Source organism: Sus scrofa, chromosome 1 (genome assembly GCF_000003025.6).
Source record: "Sus scrofa isolate TJ Tabasco breed Duroc chromosome 1, Sscrofa11.1, whole genome shotgun sequence".
Taxonomy (NCBI): domain Eukaryota; kingdom Metazoa; phylum Chordata; class Mammalia; order Artiodactyla; family Suidae; genus Sus; species Sus scrofa.
This window is the reverse complement of record NC_010443.5, coordinates 145733339-145750109: the sequence shown is the minus strand read 5'-3', so window position 1 is coordinate 145750109 and position 16771 is coordinate 145733339. Positions and strand designations below refer to the sequence as shown.

General features: G+C 48.3%; 1 long non-coding RNA gene across 3 annotated transcripts; it reads left to right on the top strand.

Moving 5' to 3' along the window:
- Nucleotides 857-16489, top strand: LOC102165209. 3 transcript variants are annotated; one of them, XR_002345804.1, is made up of 5 exons: nucleotides 857-1021; nucleotides 8515-8661; nucleotides 9433-9570; nucleotides 13584-13724; nucleotides 15020-16489. It is a non-coding gene; the product is annotated as an uncharacterized LOC102165209 (long non-coding RNA). The 3 variants fall into 3 exon arrangements; XR_002345801.1 differs by having other exon boundaries at nucleotides 13560-13724; XR_001306678.2 differs by lacking the exons at nucleotides 13584-13724; nucleotides 15020-16489 and adding an exon at nucleotides 11424-11647.

The window sequence follows — 16771 nt, the reverse complement described above, 5'->3', positions numbered from 1 at the left end:
TTGAGAGCCCCGGCCTCCCCTCTGCCCTAAGGGCCGCTGGGGGTGTGCCTGAGGGGTAGGGATGGGAGGGTCTATGCATCTGAAGCTGCGGCTGTGTGTGTTGGCGAATGAGTGTGTGTGCGTGCCTTTAGCGTCCGTGGGCGCGGTGCGCAGAACGGGGGCCGGTGCCTCATGCGCCCCAGAGAGTTCGCTCCGAGTGGAGCGTCCAGGGTTCCGTTCGCCCTGGGCCTCGCGCCACCGTAGCCAGGCGGATTGCCGAGGCCGGGCCGGGCCAGGGGCAGCGCGCAGGGCGGTGCCAGAGCGGCAGCCCGCGGAGTCCAGCCCCGAGGTAAAGTTGCGTGCGGTGGGGCCAGCGATCTACCTGGGAGGGTCCCGGGGCCAGAGCCGGGACAGGAGGTGCAAGGGTTCCGCAATGGAGTATCCCGGTGCAGGAGCGGGGGCGGAAGGGGCGTGAAGGTTCTACACCGGAGGGTATCGAGCAGGAGCACGGACAGGAGACGCAGTAGAATCTACACCGGAGGATTCTAGGGCCAGAGAGGAGACAGGGTGCCGGAGCCGCGTGGAGAGATGGTCTACACTGCAGTCTCTCGGGGTCGTATCGGGGACGGAGGTGGTCTATCCCGTAAGATCCTGATGCAGGAGCGGGGTCGGGAGGGGTGCAGGGATCTGTACCTGAGCATCTGCAGCGGGAGCAGGGCAAGGTGGGGAGGAGCCGCGGGCACCTGTCCCGAAGCGGCAGCGGCCAGGCGCGCGCAGCCTGTACTTCCGTGCACTGACCAGTGGGAGCAAAACAGATTCCGGGAAGGATAGTTAAGTGCCCCTCCCCTCACCCCCCCCCCCCAGCCCCCAGCCTGGCTCCGCGTTCCCAGTGGAGCCGGCGCCCGGCCCGAGGCGCGCTAGGGCTCCCGCAGCTTTGTACGCTTTTATGGAGGTCCCGGCGGCGGTGGCCAGAGCCTGGTTCCGGCTGCCGCCCAGTCTGTCCTTGTCAGATCTGCACGAGCCCAGATAAGAGGAAAGACAGGTGGGGCGAAGCGGCGTCCGCGACCTGGAGTGTGACCTGAGTAGGAGAAAAGGTTGGGGGCACCCGAGGGGGGGCTACCAGGAATCTCCCAGGCGCCCACCCTGGCTGGCTGTGGCGCACCCGGCTCCGCGAAGAGGGGGCGGGACGTGGGCGAGTCTCGCGCGCTCGGGTGCACTTTCCTCTGGCCTTCCTGCCGCCCCTGACAAGCTCAAGGGAACGTCGCCCCTTATGCACACTCGTGTACGCAGACTAGCCGCACACACACGCTCGCACACACACACTCGCACATACGCTCGTGCCGCCGCCCTCCCAGACTTGCCTTCTCTGGCCGCGGCGTGGACCTGAATCGGAGAGAGGGAGCCCCGCGCTGGCAACCTGGAATTCTGCAAACGCAGAGCCCAAGCGCGCCCTGTGCCCTCCCAGAGGCTCCCACACTTGCCAGCTCAGCCTAGGTTGGGCGCTGGGGCTGGGGAAGCAGAAAGCAGCCCGCGGGGTCGGGACAGTGCTTGGGGGAATGAGGTGGGCAGGTGCTCAAGGGATCCTGGGCTTCTTAGGATGGCAAGCGGGGATCTCTCTGAGCCCTTAGTGGTCCCATAAGGCGATAAGTCCCCGGCCAGCGCCTGCGCCGGCTCATGTTTGCACTCTGGCGTAGCCGGGGTGGGGGTGGGGGTTCTGGTACCTCCTTCCAGCAGATTCTTTCTGGGTTTTGGCTCTTCAGCCAGGGCTCTCTGGTCGTGAACTGGGACTCCCTTTGTCTCCTCATCTGAAACTCCAGCCCAGAGCCTGATTTGCACTTGGTTGGATTTTACTTGGCCTTTGGAATTCCCAGCCTGGGCCTCCCATTCTCCTCCCTCCCCTGGGGCTGCAAAGAGCTGTTTTACTGAGTCCTGGACTGAAGGCGAGGGTTTGGAGCAAGTGGCCATTGTCAATGGACTTTGACTTTGTTGGTGCATGTGGCAGTGACTCTGCTGGGAGGTGGCCCCTGTTGTTCACTCCCCAGCCCTTCTCAGGGCAGCTGCTGAGGGGTCAGTTAGGTGAACCCTCAGTGTCTTCCTTCTAGCAGAGATGAGAACCAGAGACTCCATCTCTGCTTAGAAATCCAGGGAAGGCCCCACAAACCCAGACAGGTTTAAGCAGAGGATGGTGTTCGCTTCCCCCACCCTCCTCTCTAGGATCGTGCAGATCTGCAGCTGGCCTCCAAAGGCTTCGTGACGTTTAGAATTCCCGGTTAGTCAAGGATGGAATCACTCTGGCTTCTCTTAAACCAAGTTACAGGAAGCATTGTGGCAATTTGGGGACTGGAATCCACTTTCTATGGATCCCTGTTGCTTGCTAGCCACACACATAGTAAGGATTGCCCAGTATTGCCAGCAAAAGACGAGTGTTGGGGACAGGTAATGAAAACAATTCTCAGATCCCTTCCAATGCCAGTGGAAAAGTGTTTTGGTCCCTTTTGTCTTACAATTTGTGTAAGCCGGCGGCTACAGCTCCGATGAGACCCCTAGCCTGGGAACCTCCATATGCCGCGGGTGCAGCCCTTGAAAAGGCAAAAAGACAAAAAAGTTGTGTGTTTGCCCGTTGCAAAAGTTTTTTTTTTTTTTTTAGCATGCTGATATTTCCATAATTTAAGAAAAATTGAGTGTTTTTGTAGGCATGGGAGAAAGGGAAGGAAGCAAGTTCTTGGCTGGCACTGAGGCCTGCACATGCCAGATGCTCAGAAATATGTGCTGGTTGATTCATTGTTTGAGCGTAATTAAGAGTTTCTAGCCAGAGTATGGCTGGGAGCTGCATTATCATAATTATAGGTGTACGTGCCATGATTAATAGGTCTTGTGGAACACATAGGTTGGTAGGAAATGATAAAATGTTGGCGTTTGCCCTGGCAAAAGCAGGTGGGGTCAGAGTCCCAAAGACTTAGCAGCTGGGGTGGGGGCATTTCCCCCCCACACACTGGCTCCTGCTGTTCTCCCACCCAGGCCCCAGGAGGGCAGCACGGCTAAGGGGTGTTTGGGGGGGGGCTACTTTGATTCTGCAGCCCTTGGATGTGAGGGGGTGGGAATGAAGGGGAGCAGACGAGGCAGGGTCAGGATGTGTCGATGCTGAGGGGTTAGAGGATTCAGGAGAGGGGCGCTGGGGATGGTGGGCTTTCCATGTGAAGTGGATCCAGGGGATCCGAGCATGGCTGTGTGTGTGAATCTGAGTGTCAGAGTCCTGATGGTTGATTTCATGAGGAATAGGGACATTTAGGATGAGCCATGGAACCCCCACTGCTGGAGATGCCCCTCCTGGTCAGACAGAGGAGGGTATCTCTGGGCAGCCCAGGGCCAGGGTCCCGGCATCCCTCCCCCACGGCAGTCTCAGCTGCAAGACCTCACACCTGTGGGCACCTTCCAGGTACAAACTAGTTACTCGGAGCCGTGTGCCATTAATGCAGCGAAGAAGGATGGATGTGTGTTGCTGTGACACAGCAGATGCACGGCATCCTGGGACTCCTGGGCTCTGAGTCGGCGGGCATTGTCAGGGGCTGCTGTTTTAATTTCCAATTCCTCTCATGTCAGATGGGCAGGCTGCATTGAACCACGTCTTAGCTCTGTCTTTCGGAGGAGAAACTTGTTTCATGAAAAGGAGTAAGTAATACATTCACTCAAAACAAAGCATCCAGTATTTTAATTTGATTGTGTGTTTAGAAGAAGACAGATTAAATGTCATGTATAAATAGTGCAGAAGACCTTTTCGTTGCTTTTTGAATCAACGAAGCTGAGCCACTGAGAGCAAATTGTGCAGACCGAGAGTCGGCTGTCCCCTTGTCCCTGATGCCCAGCTGCTCCTGAGGGGCCCAGGCTCAGCATCCCCTGTCATCCTAGCCCTGGCAGGGCCTCTCCGGATTTAGTGGTCTCTCCCTTGGCCTCACCAGGCACCTGCCCTCCCACCCACGCCTGCTCTTCCCTCATCCCCAGCTCTGCTTGGCCTCCCTTGAGGAGGAAGCAGGCAAGCTCCAGTGGAGGCCAGGGCCCTGGACTGCAGTTCCCAGAATTTAATGACCTTCCAGGATATTTTTAACCATCTCAGATATTTAAATGATGGAGTTTAAATCTTAGATTAGACTTGAGAAGTTGGGCACATGGAAGTCAAGACTAGATGACGGCCCAGCAGAGCCTCAGAAACCCTCAGGCTGATCTGCAAGTTGCATCAGTATTTATGAAATTCTAGCTTAAAGAGGCAAATTTATTTTTTTTTTTTTTGAAGGATTAACCTTTTCCAGCAGAAGAGGCTGTGATCTCCAGGTTCCTGAATCAGTCCTCACTGGCCCTGCAGCCGCACGGCCCCCCAGGACTCAGGAGGTGGGAGTGTATGTGGATAGAGGGTCTGCCTAGCTGACCTGGCTTCAAGGGGCCCCTGCGCCCCAGCTGGGTGTCTCCACACGCCCTGCACCCCTCCCGCCACCAGTGAACACCACGTCTGTCCAGGGCTCCAACTGCTGGTTGGAGTGGGACCTGGGGTTCGGGGTCTCAGTGGGGGGTCTGTCCGGGTGACCCTCACCACTGGGAAGGCAGGGAATGCTGGCTTGTGGGTTATGTGTCTCTGCAGCAGGAACAGAACAGAAAGCATCAGCATTTCAGTATCACGGGTGTGGTTCCCTGTGTTCTGGTCACAGCGTTAAACGCATTCACAACAATGGGAAGGCCCTGCTCAGGCTGTGCTTCTGGAACCCAGATCTTCTCTTCTCCCCTGGGGAGGTTGTGGCCTGGCTCTGGGCGCTGGCTCAGGCCCCTGCCCCTTGCTGGATGAGCCCCCCAGCGGGCTCCCCATCCCAGAGTCATCAGCTTGGATTTGAGCTCGTCTGGCCATCTCTGTGCATGTGCACAGTCTGAGCCGCTCCACCCCACCAAGCAGACTTCAGAAAATCTCCCTGAAGAACAGGCAGGAAGCAGGTTCTCCTTCTGTTTCCTTTCTTTCTTTTGGGGGGGTGGAGGACGCGTGTAGATTAACATGGGAAAAAATGCATCACAAGTTTTAAACTCGTTATGTTTTATTTAACTTTATAGCAATTAATGCAGTGGCGTGAAATGCTCCAGTGAAATAAAGTACATTAAAAATGAATGCCCAGGAGTTCCTCTCGTGGTGCGAGGGAAACAAATCTGACTAGGAACCATGAGGTTTCGGTTTCGATCCCTGGCCTCGATCATTGGGTGAAGGATCCAGCGTTGCTGTGAGCTGTGGTGTGGGTCGCAGATGTGGCTTGGATCCTGCCTTGCTGTGGCTGTGGTGTAGGCTGGCACTTGTAGCTCTGATTGAACCCCTGGCCTGGGAACCTCCATATGTTGAGGGTGTACCCCCCCAAAAAATGGGGGAAAATGGCCTGAAAATGGGTCTACTATGTTACAATTGGGTCTTTATTGCCACAGGATGGGAAAATGGACTGAGGCTCCCTATGTTCAGGACTTTCTGACCCTTCATCACACTTACTCTATGCAACTCCTGTAATCAAATGCCTGAGGAATCAGAAACTCTCTTGACATTGCAAAGGATCCCCTTCTAACTTTCCCCAACTCAGTGAGGGAGACTGAACTTCCCCTACTCCTACCGGTAACTCTTACCATGGCCTTCACATGTAAACAGAGCCCACTTTTCCAGAGACTTCGGCCTGGGGTTAATTAGTAGAATGTCAAGCCAAGAAAAAAATGCGTACAAAGAGGCTTTGAAACTCAAGCATGTACATTTAACTTATTCCATCTGTTTGGTTTTGCCAGGTCAATTGCCATGACCAGGATGGTTATGATTCTCTATCTTTCCTTTTACATGTTGTTTGTTGTTAGAGAGAGAGAGAAGCATTCCCATCGTGGCGCGGTGGTTAATGAATCCGACTAGGAACCATGAGGTTGAGAATTCGATCCCTGCCCTTGCTCAGTGGGTTAAGGATCCGGCATTGCCGTGGGCTGTGGTGTGGGTCGCAGACGCAGCTTGGATCCTGCGTTGTTGTGGCCTCTGGGGTAGGCTGGTAGCTACAGCTCCAATTAGACTCCTGGCCTGGGAATCTCCATATGCCCCGGGAGCGGCCCTAGAAAAGGCAAAAAGACAAAAAATTTAAAAAATAAAATAAAGAGAGAGAGAGCTCCTTTACCAGAAAATTGGAAGAACAATTGTTAGAATTCACCCTTTTGTTTTTCTCCTGCAGGAATCAGATTTTGTTATTTCCATGTGTGTTTGCAGTTGTCTATTGTATACATGTGCTAGCGCTGGGAAACTCAACTTTGTTTCCTAAATGCAGCCCCATGAAACACATTCTCCAGAATTGGACCGCTTTCAGTTTCAATTAGAAACCAATGAAATATAATAAGATACTAAGACATTCATTAATAAACAGAGAAATTAAAGGTATTTGGGACTATTGATGAATATGTTTGGTGCCAACCTGAAATATTCTATAGTAAAAAGCTCATGCTTTTTAAAAATTATTGGTGTTTATGTTTGCCAGTATGCAGAGTGCTTATGTAAAAGACAGTTCATGGTTGCTTGGGAAAGTAGGATGTGTTGTGTTTTTTGTTTGTTTTTGTTTTTGTTTTGCTTTTTAGGGCCGCAGCCATGGCATATGGAAGCTCCCAGGCTAGGGATCGAATCAGAACTACAGCTGCTGGCCTTTGCCACAGCCACAACAACGCAGGATCTGAGCAGTGTTTGCAGTCTACAGCAGAGCACACAGCAACGCCAGGAGTGGGAGAAGACCACCTTCTGCCTCATTCCTTTTTTTTTTTTTTTTTTTTTTTGTCTTTTCAGGGCCGAACCTGTGGCACATGGAGGTTCCCAGGCTAGGGTTCCAATCAGAACTGTAGCCGGCCTACACCAGAGCCACAGCAATGCCAGATCCGAGCTTCAGCTGCGACCTACACCACAGCTCACGGCAACGCCAGATCCTTAACCCACTGAGCAAGACCAGGGATCAAACCCAGATCCTCATGGATACTAGTCAGATTCGTTTCCACTATGCCCAACAGCAATTCCCAGGATATGTATTTTAAATAAAAGATATGAGGAATGGCATTGCATTTTATTAGAGAAAAAGTGAGTCTGTCTTAGACCTAGTTGTTCTGGATGAAAAAATAAGAAACAGACTAAGATTTTTCTTTACAACAAAATGTTGTAAAATTGTAAAGATTTTTTTTTTTACAACAAAAAAGTTGTAAAAGTTTTGTGGAAAAAGGGAAGTTTGGTTGGCTACATGGATTTTGTTGGAAGTGGGCTGAGGCAAGACTTGAATTTGGTCTCTCTGTTAAGGAAACAAGGTCCTGTTTCCCCCCACCCACCCACCCCCCCGCCCCGTTTCCTCCTTTTCTCCCCCCTCCCCCCAATGCTGCCTTTGGTAACAGATTGTGTAAATTTCTTTGCCTTTGAGAGATTTGTGTTTGCTTTTAAGGTCTTTTGTTGCTTTGGTTGAGTTAATAGGTTTTATTTCACAATGTTCTAGGATTCTATTTGACTAAGCATTTTTAAAAGTTTTTGTTGGTTTTAATAACTTCCCAAGTGTCAAATTCTGAAGTTCTTCTGACCTCTACCTAAATTGAGGTGCTTCAGAGGGTGCTTGGGGCATCTCAGAAAAATATTAAGCTAACTGGGATCACTTCACAGATTAGATCAAGGAACATTGTCAAATAAAAAATTTTGTTACATGTAGCTAAAGGTCATTACACTTTGATAAAAAAAATAATTTCTCATTGTCAGACTTTTGCCATCCTGATGCCCTTTGTAACATGGCAACAGTCCATTCTTAGATCAGGGAATTTAAAATGAGTAGCTGTGAATTAAACAGTCAGGGCTATGGGAAATCTAAGATGGCCATTTGGCTTTTCCCGGCTCACTGACAAACCTAATTTTTATTTGATGGGTTAAAGCTTTTGCTGACTGTAGGGATGATGCCCTCAGATCTTTTCTAAAAATGACTAGAAAATGTGTTTTCCAGGAGTTCCTGTTGTGGCTCGGTGGTAACAAACCTGACTAGTATCCATGAGGACGCAGGTTCAATCCCTGGCCTCGTTCAGTGGGTTAAGGATCCAGCATTGCCATGAGCTGTGGTTTAGATTGCAGACTTGGCTTGGATCTGGCATTGCTGTGGCTGTGACATAGGCTGGCAGCTGCGGCTGTGATTTAACCCCGAGTCTGGGACCTTCCATATGCCCTGGGTGTGGCCCCGAATAAGAAAGAAAGAGCGAAAATGTGTTTTCCACTTGGGATATACGTTCTGTAATCTCCAGTAATCAAGGCACCTGCTTTACTGGACAAATCATACAAACCTTAACAAAACTTCTACAAACTTCTTGAAATTATCACCATCACTGTCATCCTCAATCATCAGGCAAGATCAACAGAACTAATGGAAAAACTGGACTCTAACAGAACAAAAATTAATGATATGAGATTAAATAAACTGCTAAGTATGGTTATAATTTTTATAACTTTTTTATCTGACATATTCCTGGCTTTTAATCTGTATTTTTCAGATGGAGAAAAGCTCTTCCCTTCAAGCTACTTCATGAATTACAACAATTTAGTCATTTACATCTCTGCGGAAAATTAAAGCATTTTTCTGTTTTCTCTGCCTTGTCCCTCCAGAAATTGCAGGCATTTGGGTTCTGGACCCTTATTAGGTAAATAAAAAACTGTCTCCTGAAGTATAAATACCTGCTCTGATCATGGCCATAGATATAAATTTTTTTCTAAGGTTACCCAAGCTTAATCAGAGCAATAAGCAAGACTTCAGCCAAGGAATAGAACTTCCCACAATTTGGGGATAGATTTGTGTGGTTAATAGCAGACTGTGGTGATTTAAGTAACAATTAAACTATCTAGGGATAACCAGCCTAATAACACTAGGAACTTGGGCTGAATGCCTTAGGGACAATGCCAATATTTAGTTTCCCTTAAGGATAAGGGCTTGTACCAAACGGATGAAGCCAGACAACAGCTAAGCAAGTTCCTGATATTCTTATATTCTTATTTATATATATTCTTACATATGTCTTTACTAATACTGCCAACTCCGTTATTTTTATTAACTGTTTTACAAAATTGTTATATCTTACATTGCCAGATGTGTAACGGAGTCTCTGATAAAATGAATAATTGCAACAGTATAGCTCTCGATATGAGAAGGAACAACAAAAGAGGATATTTTCTTGGACCGTAAGAGATTAGTAAAACAGGTGTGGTCTGGAGACTTGGGGCTACTGTTAATACAGTTTAGTCCAGTAATAGTGCATTGAGTGGCCTATGGATGAAAGCTTCGCCAGACCTTGGAATGAGCATTCCTGGGCCTTGGAATGAAATGAACATAAAATGCCTCCCAAACCATAGTCAAATGTATGACCATGAGGAGGCCACGCCGACTGGAATTTGGCACTTGTCATCTGCCTCTACAGGGATTAAATCATGAGCCACTGAACCTGCTGACCTTCAACACTCGCTGGAAGAACTTCAGGATGGAAGTCAGAAATAAGGCCCTCTGTGCTCTGGGAAAAACTGGCAAAACAGGCCTTCAGAGAGTTAGATAGTTTCAGGTAAGGATTTTTATGCGCCCAGATTCTTGCCTCTTGTCATATGTAGAAAAGCACTAGAATTGTTAACAGTGACATCTGCCTTGAGCATTGAGGAAAAGTGGTATTAAAATCACAATAAGTTAGCCATGGTTCAGACATCCAAGGTAATACTAGGTGACACTTTGGACATCATTTCACACAAGACTTTGTATCGCTGAAAACTTGTTTTATGAGCTGTGTCAGACTTGATGCCACCAGGTGTTCGCAAAGCAGCTGGTAGCAGCAACCTTACATTTTCAAGGTCTCCTCTTGTATCTAGTGCGTTTTTAGACAATGAAATTCCTTCTTTTTTTTTTTTTTTTTTTTTCCTTTTTCACTCGAGGCATACGGAGTTTCCCAGGCTAGGGGTCGAATCGGAGCTGTAGCCACCAGCCTACCCCAGAGGCCACAGCAACGCGGGATCCAAGCCGCGTCTTCGACCTACACCACAGCTCACAGCAGTGCCAGATCCTTAACCCACTGAGCGAGGTCAGGGATTGAACCCACAACCTCATGGTTCCTAGTCGGATTCGTTTCCGTTGCACCATGACAAGAACTCCTGAAGTTGCTTTTGATCATACAGGAACAAAAAGAAGAGACATATATAATGACCAACAGCTCCTGCTATTTATAGGTTAATACCACATTTAAAAGTTAAAAACCTACTTAGATAAATGTAGACAACTGACCACCTGGCTATAAGTCTCCTAGAAGTGCTGGGATCAGATTAGGTTTCAGGTACGTTCTAAAAAGCGACGAGATCTATTTTGTTTATTAACATTCTGTTTGTCACTTCTCCAACTACTTCTGAGTCTGTTACACCTATGGTAACTGTATGGCCAAACTAAATGGCTTCATTCCTTTGGACGGGGGAACACGAGCCTTGGCTCTATCTAAACTACACTTAAAAAATATTACCGGATATAACCTGCTTCTTCTTCCACTTGCTTGGGCCTCCACTTGCAATGGTTCGTTTATTAACATTTGGCCTCTGCCTTTTTAATCTACTTGTTAAGTTTGTCTCTTCTGCATTACAAGTTTCACATCAAGATAATGGTGATGCGGGAGTTCCCGTCGTGGCTCAGTGGTTAACCAAACCAACCAGGAACCGTGAAGTTGCAGGTTTGATCCCTGGCCTTGTTCAGTGGGTTAAGGATCTGGCGTTGCCATGAGCTGTGGTGTAGGTCACAGGCGCAGCTCGGATCCTGTGTGTCTGTGGCTGTGGTGTAGGCCAGCAGCTGTAGCTCCCATTTGACCCCCAGCCTGGGAACCTCCATATGCTGTGGGTGCAGCCCTAAAAAGACAAAAGATAAAAAATTTAAAAAAAAGATAATGGTGATGCAGACTCCAGCCACTCCTAGAACAGGTCCTGCTGGAATAACTACAGAGTCACACTGGAGCCCCTGAAAGGATAGAGCGAGAGCTCTGTGGCCCCAATTAGGTAGGATCTGTGAGCCCCTGGCCAGCGTGAAGAAGCTACCGAAGGGAGACCTCAGCCCTTCATTTTTCCAATAAAGATTTTGGGGGTCCAGTCTCTTGGGGGAGATTTGAGGTAGACCCCTGGGCTGAGAACAGCTGGGACTTGTTATGCGGAGTACATTGGGCCTGGCTTCTCTTTGACACCAGTTAACGGAGAAAGTTAATGGCAGGAACTGTGCTCTGCTGGAGTACGAAGATAAGATGACCATTTCAATCACTCATGGGGTCAAGGAGACCTCCCCAGTCACACACATGCAGAAGGATTCCTAGGGGTCCAAAGGGAGGGAGCACCAGGCCATACTAAGTCCCAATACCATCCCAGAACCCTTTGCTCTTGTGTCTGTCTTGGCCAAAAGATGTGCACACATATGGAGGAAAGTCCTGGGTCCAGTCTGGTGTGAGAACTAAAACAAGATAATTGGCCAAAGGAAAACAAAGACCCAGAAGATCTGTGCCGTGTAAGTGATTTACGCCCCCTCTCTGGTGTGCCCCTCAGTGAGGAGAATGCCTGCACCCTTGCTCCTCTTTTGGGTGTGTATTACTGGCTTGCTTCTGACTTTTTTTTTTTTTTTTTTTAAGGCAGCATATGGAGGTTCCCAGGCTAGGGGTCAAATCGGAGCTGTAGCTGTCGGCCATGGCCACAGCCACAGCAACGCAGACTCCGAGCCGCATCTGTGACCTACACCACAGCTCATGGCAATGCTGGATCCTTAACCCACTGAGCGAGGCCAGGGATCGAACCACGTCCTCAGGGTTGCTAGTCAGATTGTTAACTGCTGAGCCACGACGGGAATTCCTCTTGCTTCTGTCTTAAATAAACTACGTTTCTGGGTACTTTCCCACATGTTGTGCTCTGACTAGAATAATAAACTTTATACACTGTTTTTCATGGTCTGTGCCTCCTTGAAACATTTTGCTTTCAGCAGAGGGCAAGAATCAGGGCAATTCTCCTTTTAGCCTCAAGCTAATCTGGTTTTCACCCAGACTGCCCAGGTTCAATTCCTGAGCAGAGAATTAAGATCTGCCAAGGCCATAACTCACTGCTGACTCTCTAGAGATCAAACGGAGCCTTAGAAAGTCCTTTGACTCCACCTCTGAAATCCAGTTTGCCCCATGCGGGCCTCAAGAATGAGTGATATTGTGGAAGAATTTTCTTTTTGTGGTTCGTCAGGAATGTATGCAGAGACACTGGGTGGGTCAAATCTTTAATGTAAACTTTTCAAAAAGTACATACTTCTGTCCAGGGAAATCCAAATTGTTCCCACAGTCAAGGTTGCCTCAGAGCGTGGGTGTCTGAAACCCACCAGTCTCTGAAGGCATGAATGCCACAGTAAAAACAGCCACTGAAACAACTGAGGCCCAACCTTATGGCAGCCACATTTTACCTAACCTATATCTAAGATGTCTGTGAACAAGCTTTTCCCTCTCCCCAGAAATTGATTATATTTTTTTTCTTTTTTTTTTTTAGGGCCACACCTGAGGCATGTGGAGGATCCCAGGCTAGGGGTCCAATCAGAGCTACATCTGCCGGCCTGCACCACAGCCACAGCAATGTGGAATCCGAGCCACGTCTGCGACCTGCAACACAGCTCACAACAACGCCAGATCCTTAACCCACTGAGCAAGGCCAGGATCGAACCCGGAACCTCATGGTTCTTACTTGTTTCCACTGCACCACAAGGGGAACTCGATTGTATTATTTTTAAGAGAGAGGCTTGTCCTTCATTTATTCCAGCCTTGGGGAAGGAGATCTATGACTTTGTGTGTTACCCAGTTCAGGATAGGACTCACGCATTCTAGGTGTGCCCTCCTTTCACCAGTTCCCTTGTCAGAGACCCCTAAGCTCATTTCAGCCGGGAAGGACTCTTCCGTGGAGAACCTGGGCAAGGTCACATTACTACCCCTTTCCACAGGGAAGCTATTCTGAGCAGAACTGAGCCTTGGATACACAGGTCTGGCTGTTCGCCCTGTCACTGCAGGCCTGGCTCCCTGAATCCGTCTTACTTGGGCCCACACAGGGTCATGTATCTTATGCTCCTCAAGCAGCCTGTCCCAATGAACTAACACCAGAGGGTGGCATCCAGCCTTTTCCTGGACCCTGAAAAGAATGAGATTTTCCCTGTGGCCACTTGATAGTTTCAGGGTCCATGAAGCCTCCAGAAAAAAAAGACTGCTCCAACTCTTGTATCCAATTCAACCAATCCTGACCCAGTGGGGAAATAGTTTTCTTCACTGAAAACAAACAAACAAAAAAACCACTATGCAATCCAACGCTTACACAGAGTGAGGAAATCACAAATACTTTCCTAGAAGGTGAAGCCTGCAGGTAGCGCAGTGCCAGGCAAAGAGGTACTTTGTTGTCAAGAAAAGTGTTTTCTCAGTGGCACATCTGCCTTCAATTTCCCTGGGGATGGGAGCCTCCAGTTCAGAATATCCAGGACTCTCTGCATTCGACCTTTGCACAAAAAGCCCAATGCTTTATTCCACTCCAGTTGGGAATATCTACTTTCTACCAGACACGTGCTGAAAGAAGCCTGGATCAAACCCTCAGGAAAATGTCCCTTTGGTCAGGCCCATGTCTTCTCAGTGTCCAGGGACTCTTCCAAACACAGTACTCCAAGTCAGTGACTGAAGTCTCCACAGGCAGATCTCAGCAGGTGAGTTTTTCTTTCATAGGTTGAGGGGTGTTCCTCTGGTGTTTTTCCAGACTCCTCAGTCAGAAACAACCACGTCAATATCTGAGACGATCTTGACTTTCATGTGGAACTGGAACAGACAGATACTTCCTTAGAAGGCTAATCCTTGGGCGTCTTCAAAAATACCCTAAGAAATCCTAGTGTCTGGGGCCTCCCTGTCATTTTGTGCAAGATGTTCTGAGCAAAAGCACTGCATTGATTGAATGCAAAATCACAGTGCATTCAATGGCTCTCAGGTAGCTCATCCCAATCTCTCTACATGTATTGGTGACCCAGCCCTTATGAGGAAACGGAGCGTGAAACTATTTTCCCGTGTCCCAGATGGATGTCCCTTGCAGTGTCAAGGGAGTCTTAGAAAATCCATTGTCTGCATCTCTGAATCCAGTTCACCTCATGCAGGCTTCAAGGTTGAGCGACATTGTGGAGTAATTTTCTTTCTGTTAGGAAAGCATGCAAAGACACTGGGTGGGTCACATCTTTAACACAGAAATTTCAAAATGTACATACTCCAGTCCAGAGAAAGCCAAAGTGTTCCACAGTCAAGGTTACCTCAGAGTAAATGTGTCTGATATCAGACAGTCTCTAAAGGCATGCATCTCCTTGTTTTCGTTTTTTTGTTTGTTTGTTTTTTGTTTTTGGTCTTTTTAGGGCTGCGCCCGCAGCATATGGAGCTTCCCAAGCTATGGGTGGAATCAGAGCTGCAGCTGCCAGCCTGCACCACAGCCACAGCAACATGGAATCCAAGCCTCGTCTTCGACCTACATCACAGCTCATGGCAACACCGGATCCTTAATCCACTGATCGAGGCCAGGGATCGAACCCGAGTCCTCATGGATGCTAGTTGGCTTCATTAACCACTGAGCTACAATGGGAATTCTGGCATGAATCTCCTCGTAAAAACAGCCATTAAAAAAAAAAAATGAGGTCCAACATACTGGAAGCTACATTTTCTATAACCTCTGACTAAGATGTCTGTGAACAAGCTTATCGCTCTCCCCAGAAATTGATTGTAACCTTTTTGGGAGACAGGCTTTTTCTACATTTACTCCAGCCTTGGAGAATGAAGTCTAAAGCCCTGCACGTTACCCAGTTCAGGGTAGGAGACACACAGTCTAGGCGTGCCCTCCTTTCACTGCAAAAGAATCCTGGCAATGGAATCTCCTAGTTCCCTTGTCAGAGACACCAAGGCTGTTTAAGCTGCCAAGTGGTCTTCTGTAGAGAACTTGGGTAAGGTAACTCATGACCTCTTTCCACAGGGAAGCTGTTCGGAGCCAGAAATGAGCCTTGGATACACAGGTCTGGTTGTTCGCCGTGTCACCCTGAGTCTATCTTTCTTGGTCTGATACAAGCCTGTACTCTCATGCCCCTCAAGTAGCCTGTCCCAAGGATCCAAAACCACGAGTGTGGCATCCAGCCTTTCCCCAGACCCGGAAAAGAAAGGACAAGATTTTCTCTGTGGCCACTTGAGAATTTTCTCAGTATCCACGGAGTCTCAGGGCAATGCCTGTGTTAACTCTGCTATCGAATTCAGCCCAGGCCTGAAATGTTACCGAGAAGGACCCTGTGCAGCCTTCATGTCATCTTCCTGCCTTTTTATCTATAGAATAACTTTAGTCTAAGAATCAGTGTAATAAGAGATGTGAGAAAGACACATAAATGCAGAGAAAAAGAAAAACAGTTAAGACAGAGTAATGGTAGTTTTATTTATTCAACCAAGTCAAGGGTATTTAAGTGAGTTCTTCTTCAAGGACTACAGATAATAATCTGAGCCATGTCCCTGAAGCTGGTTTGCAGGGGCTAAAGCCCCCATTGGGTAGAAGAAGTCAGCTGTAGGCTGCCCACAAGCACATGTAGATCCCAGACTGAAGGGAACCAAAAGGTTGATGACAGTGACTCCCAATTACCTCACCACCCACCAAACAGGAAAATGTCCATGAGTTGACCAGCCTTGCTCCTCAAACAGTAGAAGGCTCTCGTTACTCCCTCTAAGGATAGGCACAGTCCTCTAGTCATCAGCCTGCTGTGCTCCCTCTTTGCCTAAAGTTACATAAATATTTGCTTCTAGTGCCCAGAAAGGAGCCAAATCCTGCCCAGAGATAGGCTGATTTTAGTACTAGGAGAGCCCATCATGCCCATACTGGCTATACCTGGGCAGCAAACCGGGTCATAAGGAGTGACACTGTCCCAGAGTTCAGTGAGTTCTCAAGGCCTAGGGGATCTTATCTCTGAAGGAATCCAGGATCCCTGAGTTCCAAGGAGGAGCAGTGTGGAAGGAGCACAGAATCCAAAGAGAGAGAGTTTAAGTTGGCCCCCGCTCAGCCTCTTCCTAGCTCGGTGACTCTAGGCCGGGCTCTGAGCCTCAGTGACCTCCATCTCTAAAATGGAGAGAGTGAGTGGCACTCTTTAATGCGTTGTTAGGGCAATTGCTTGAGAAATGATTTGTGCAATTTTTGTTCCATGCTTGGAATGCATTAAGAACTAAATGGAAAGGCAGTCATGGTGGTAACCCTTTATCCAAGGTATCTGTTTTTTCTTTTGTTGATTTGGAGTCACTTTTAAGAAACTGATGCCAAATCCAAAATCATGAAGATTTGATCTTATGTTTTCTTCTATGAGTTTTATCATTTTAGCTCTTAAATTTAGGCCTTTGATCTGTTTGGTTAATTTTTTTCGTTGTTGTTGGTTTTTTTGGTTTTGTTTTCAGGGCTACATGCGAAGCATATGGAGGTTCCCAGGCTAGGGGCTGAATCAGAGCTGCAGCTGCTGGTCTGTGCCACAGCCACAGCAACACAGGATCTGAGCTGTTTCTCCAACTTACACCACAGTTCATGGCAATGCCAGATCCTGAGCAGGCTAAGGGGTCGAACCTGCATCCTCATGGATCCATGGGTTCATTAACTTCTGAGCCACAGGGGAACTCCTGAGTTAATTTTTAAAAATTATATTAGACAAGCGTCCACCTTCATTCAGACATTTATAATTTTACGTGCCTACATGTGTAATGACAT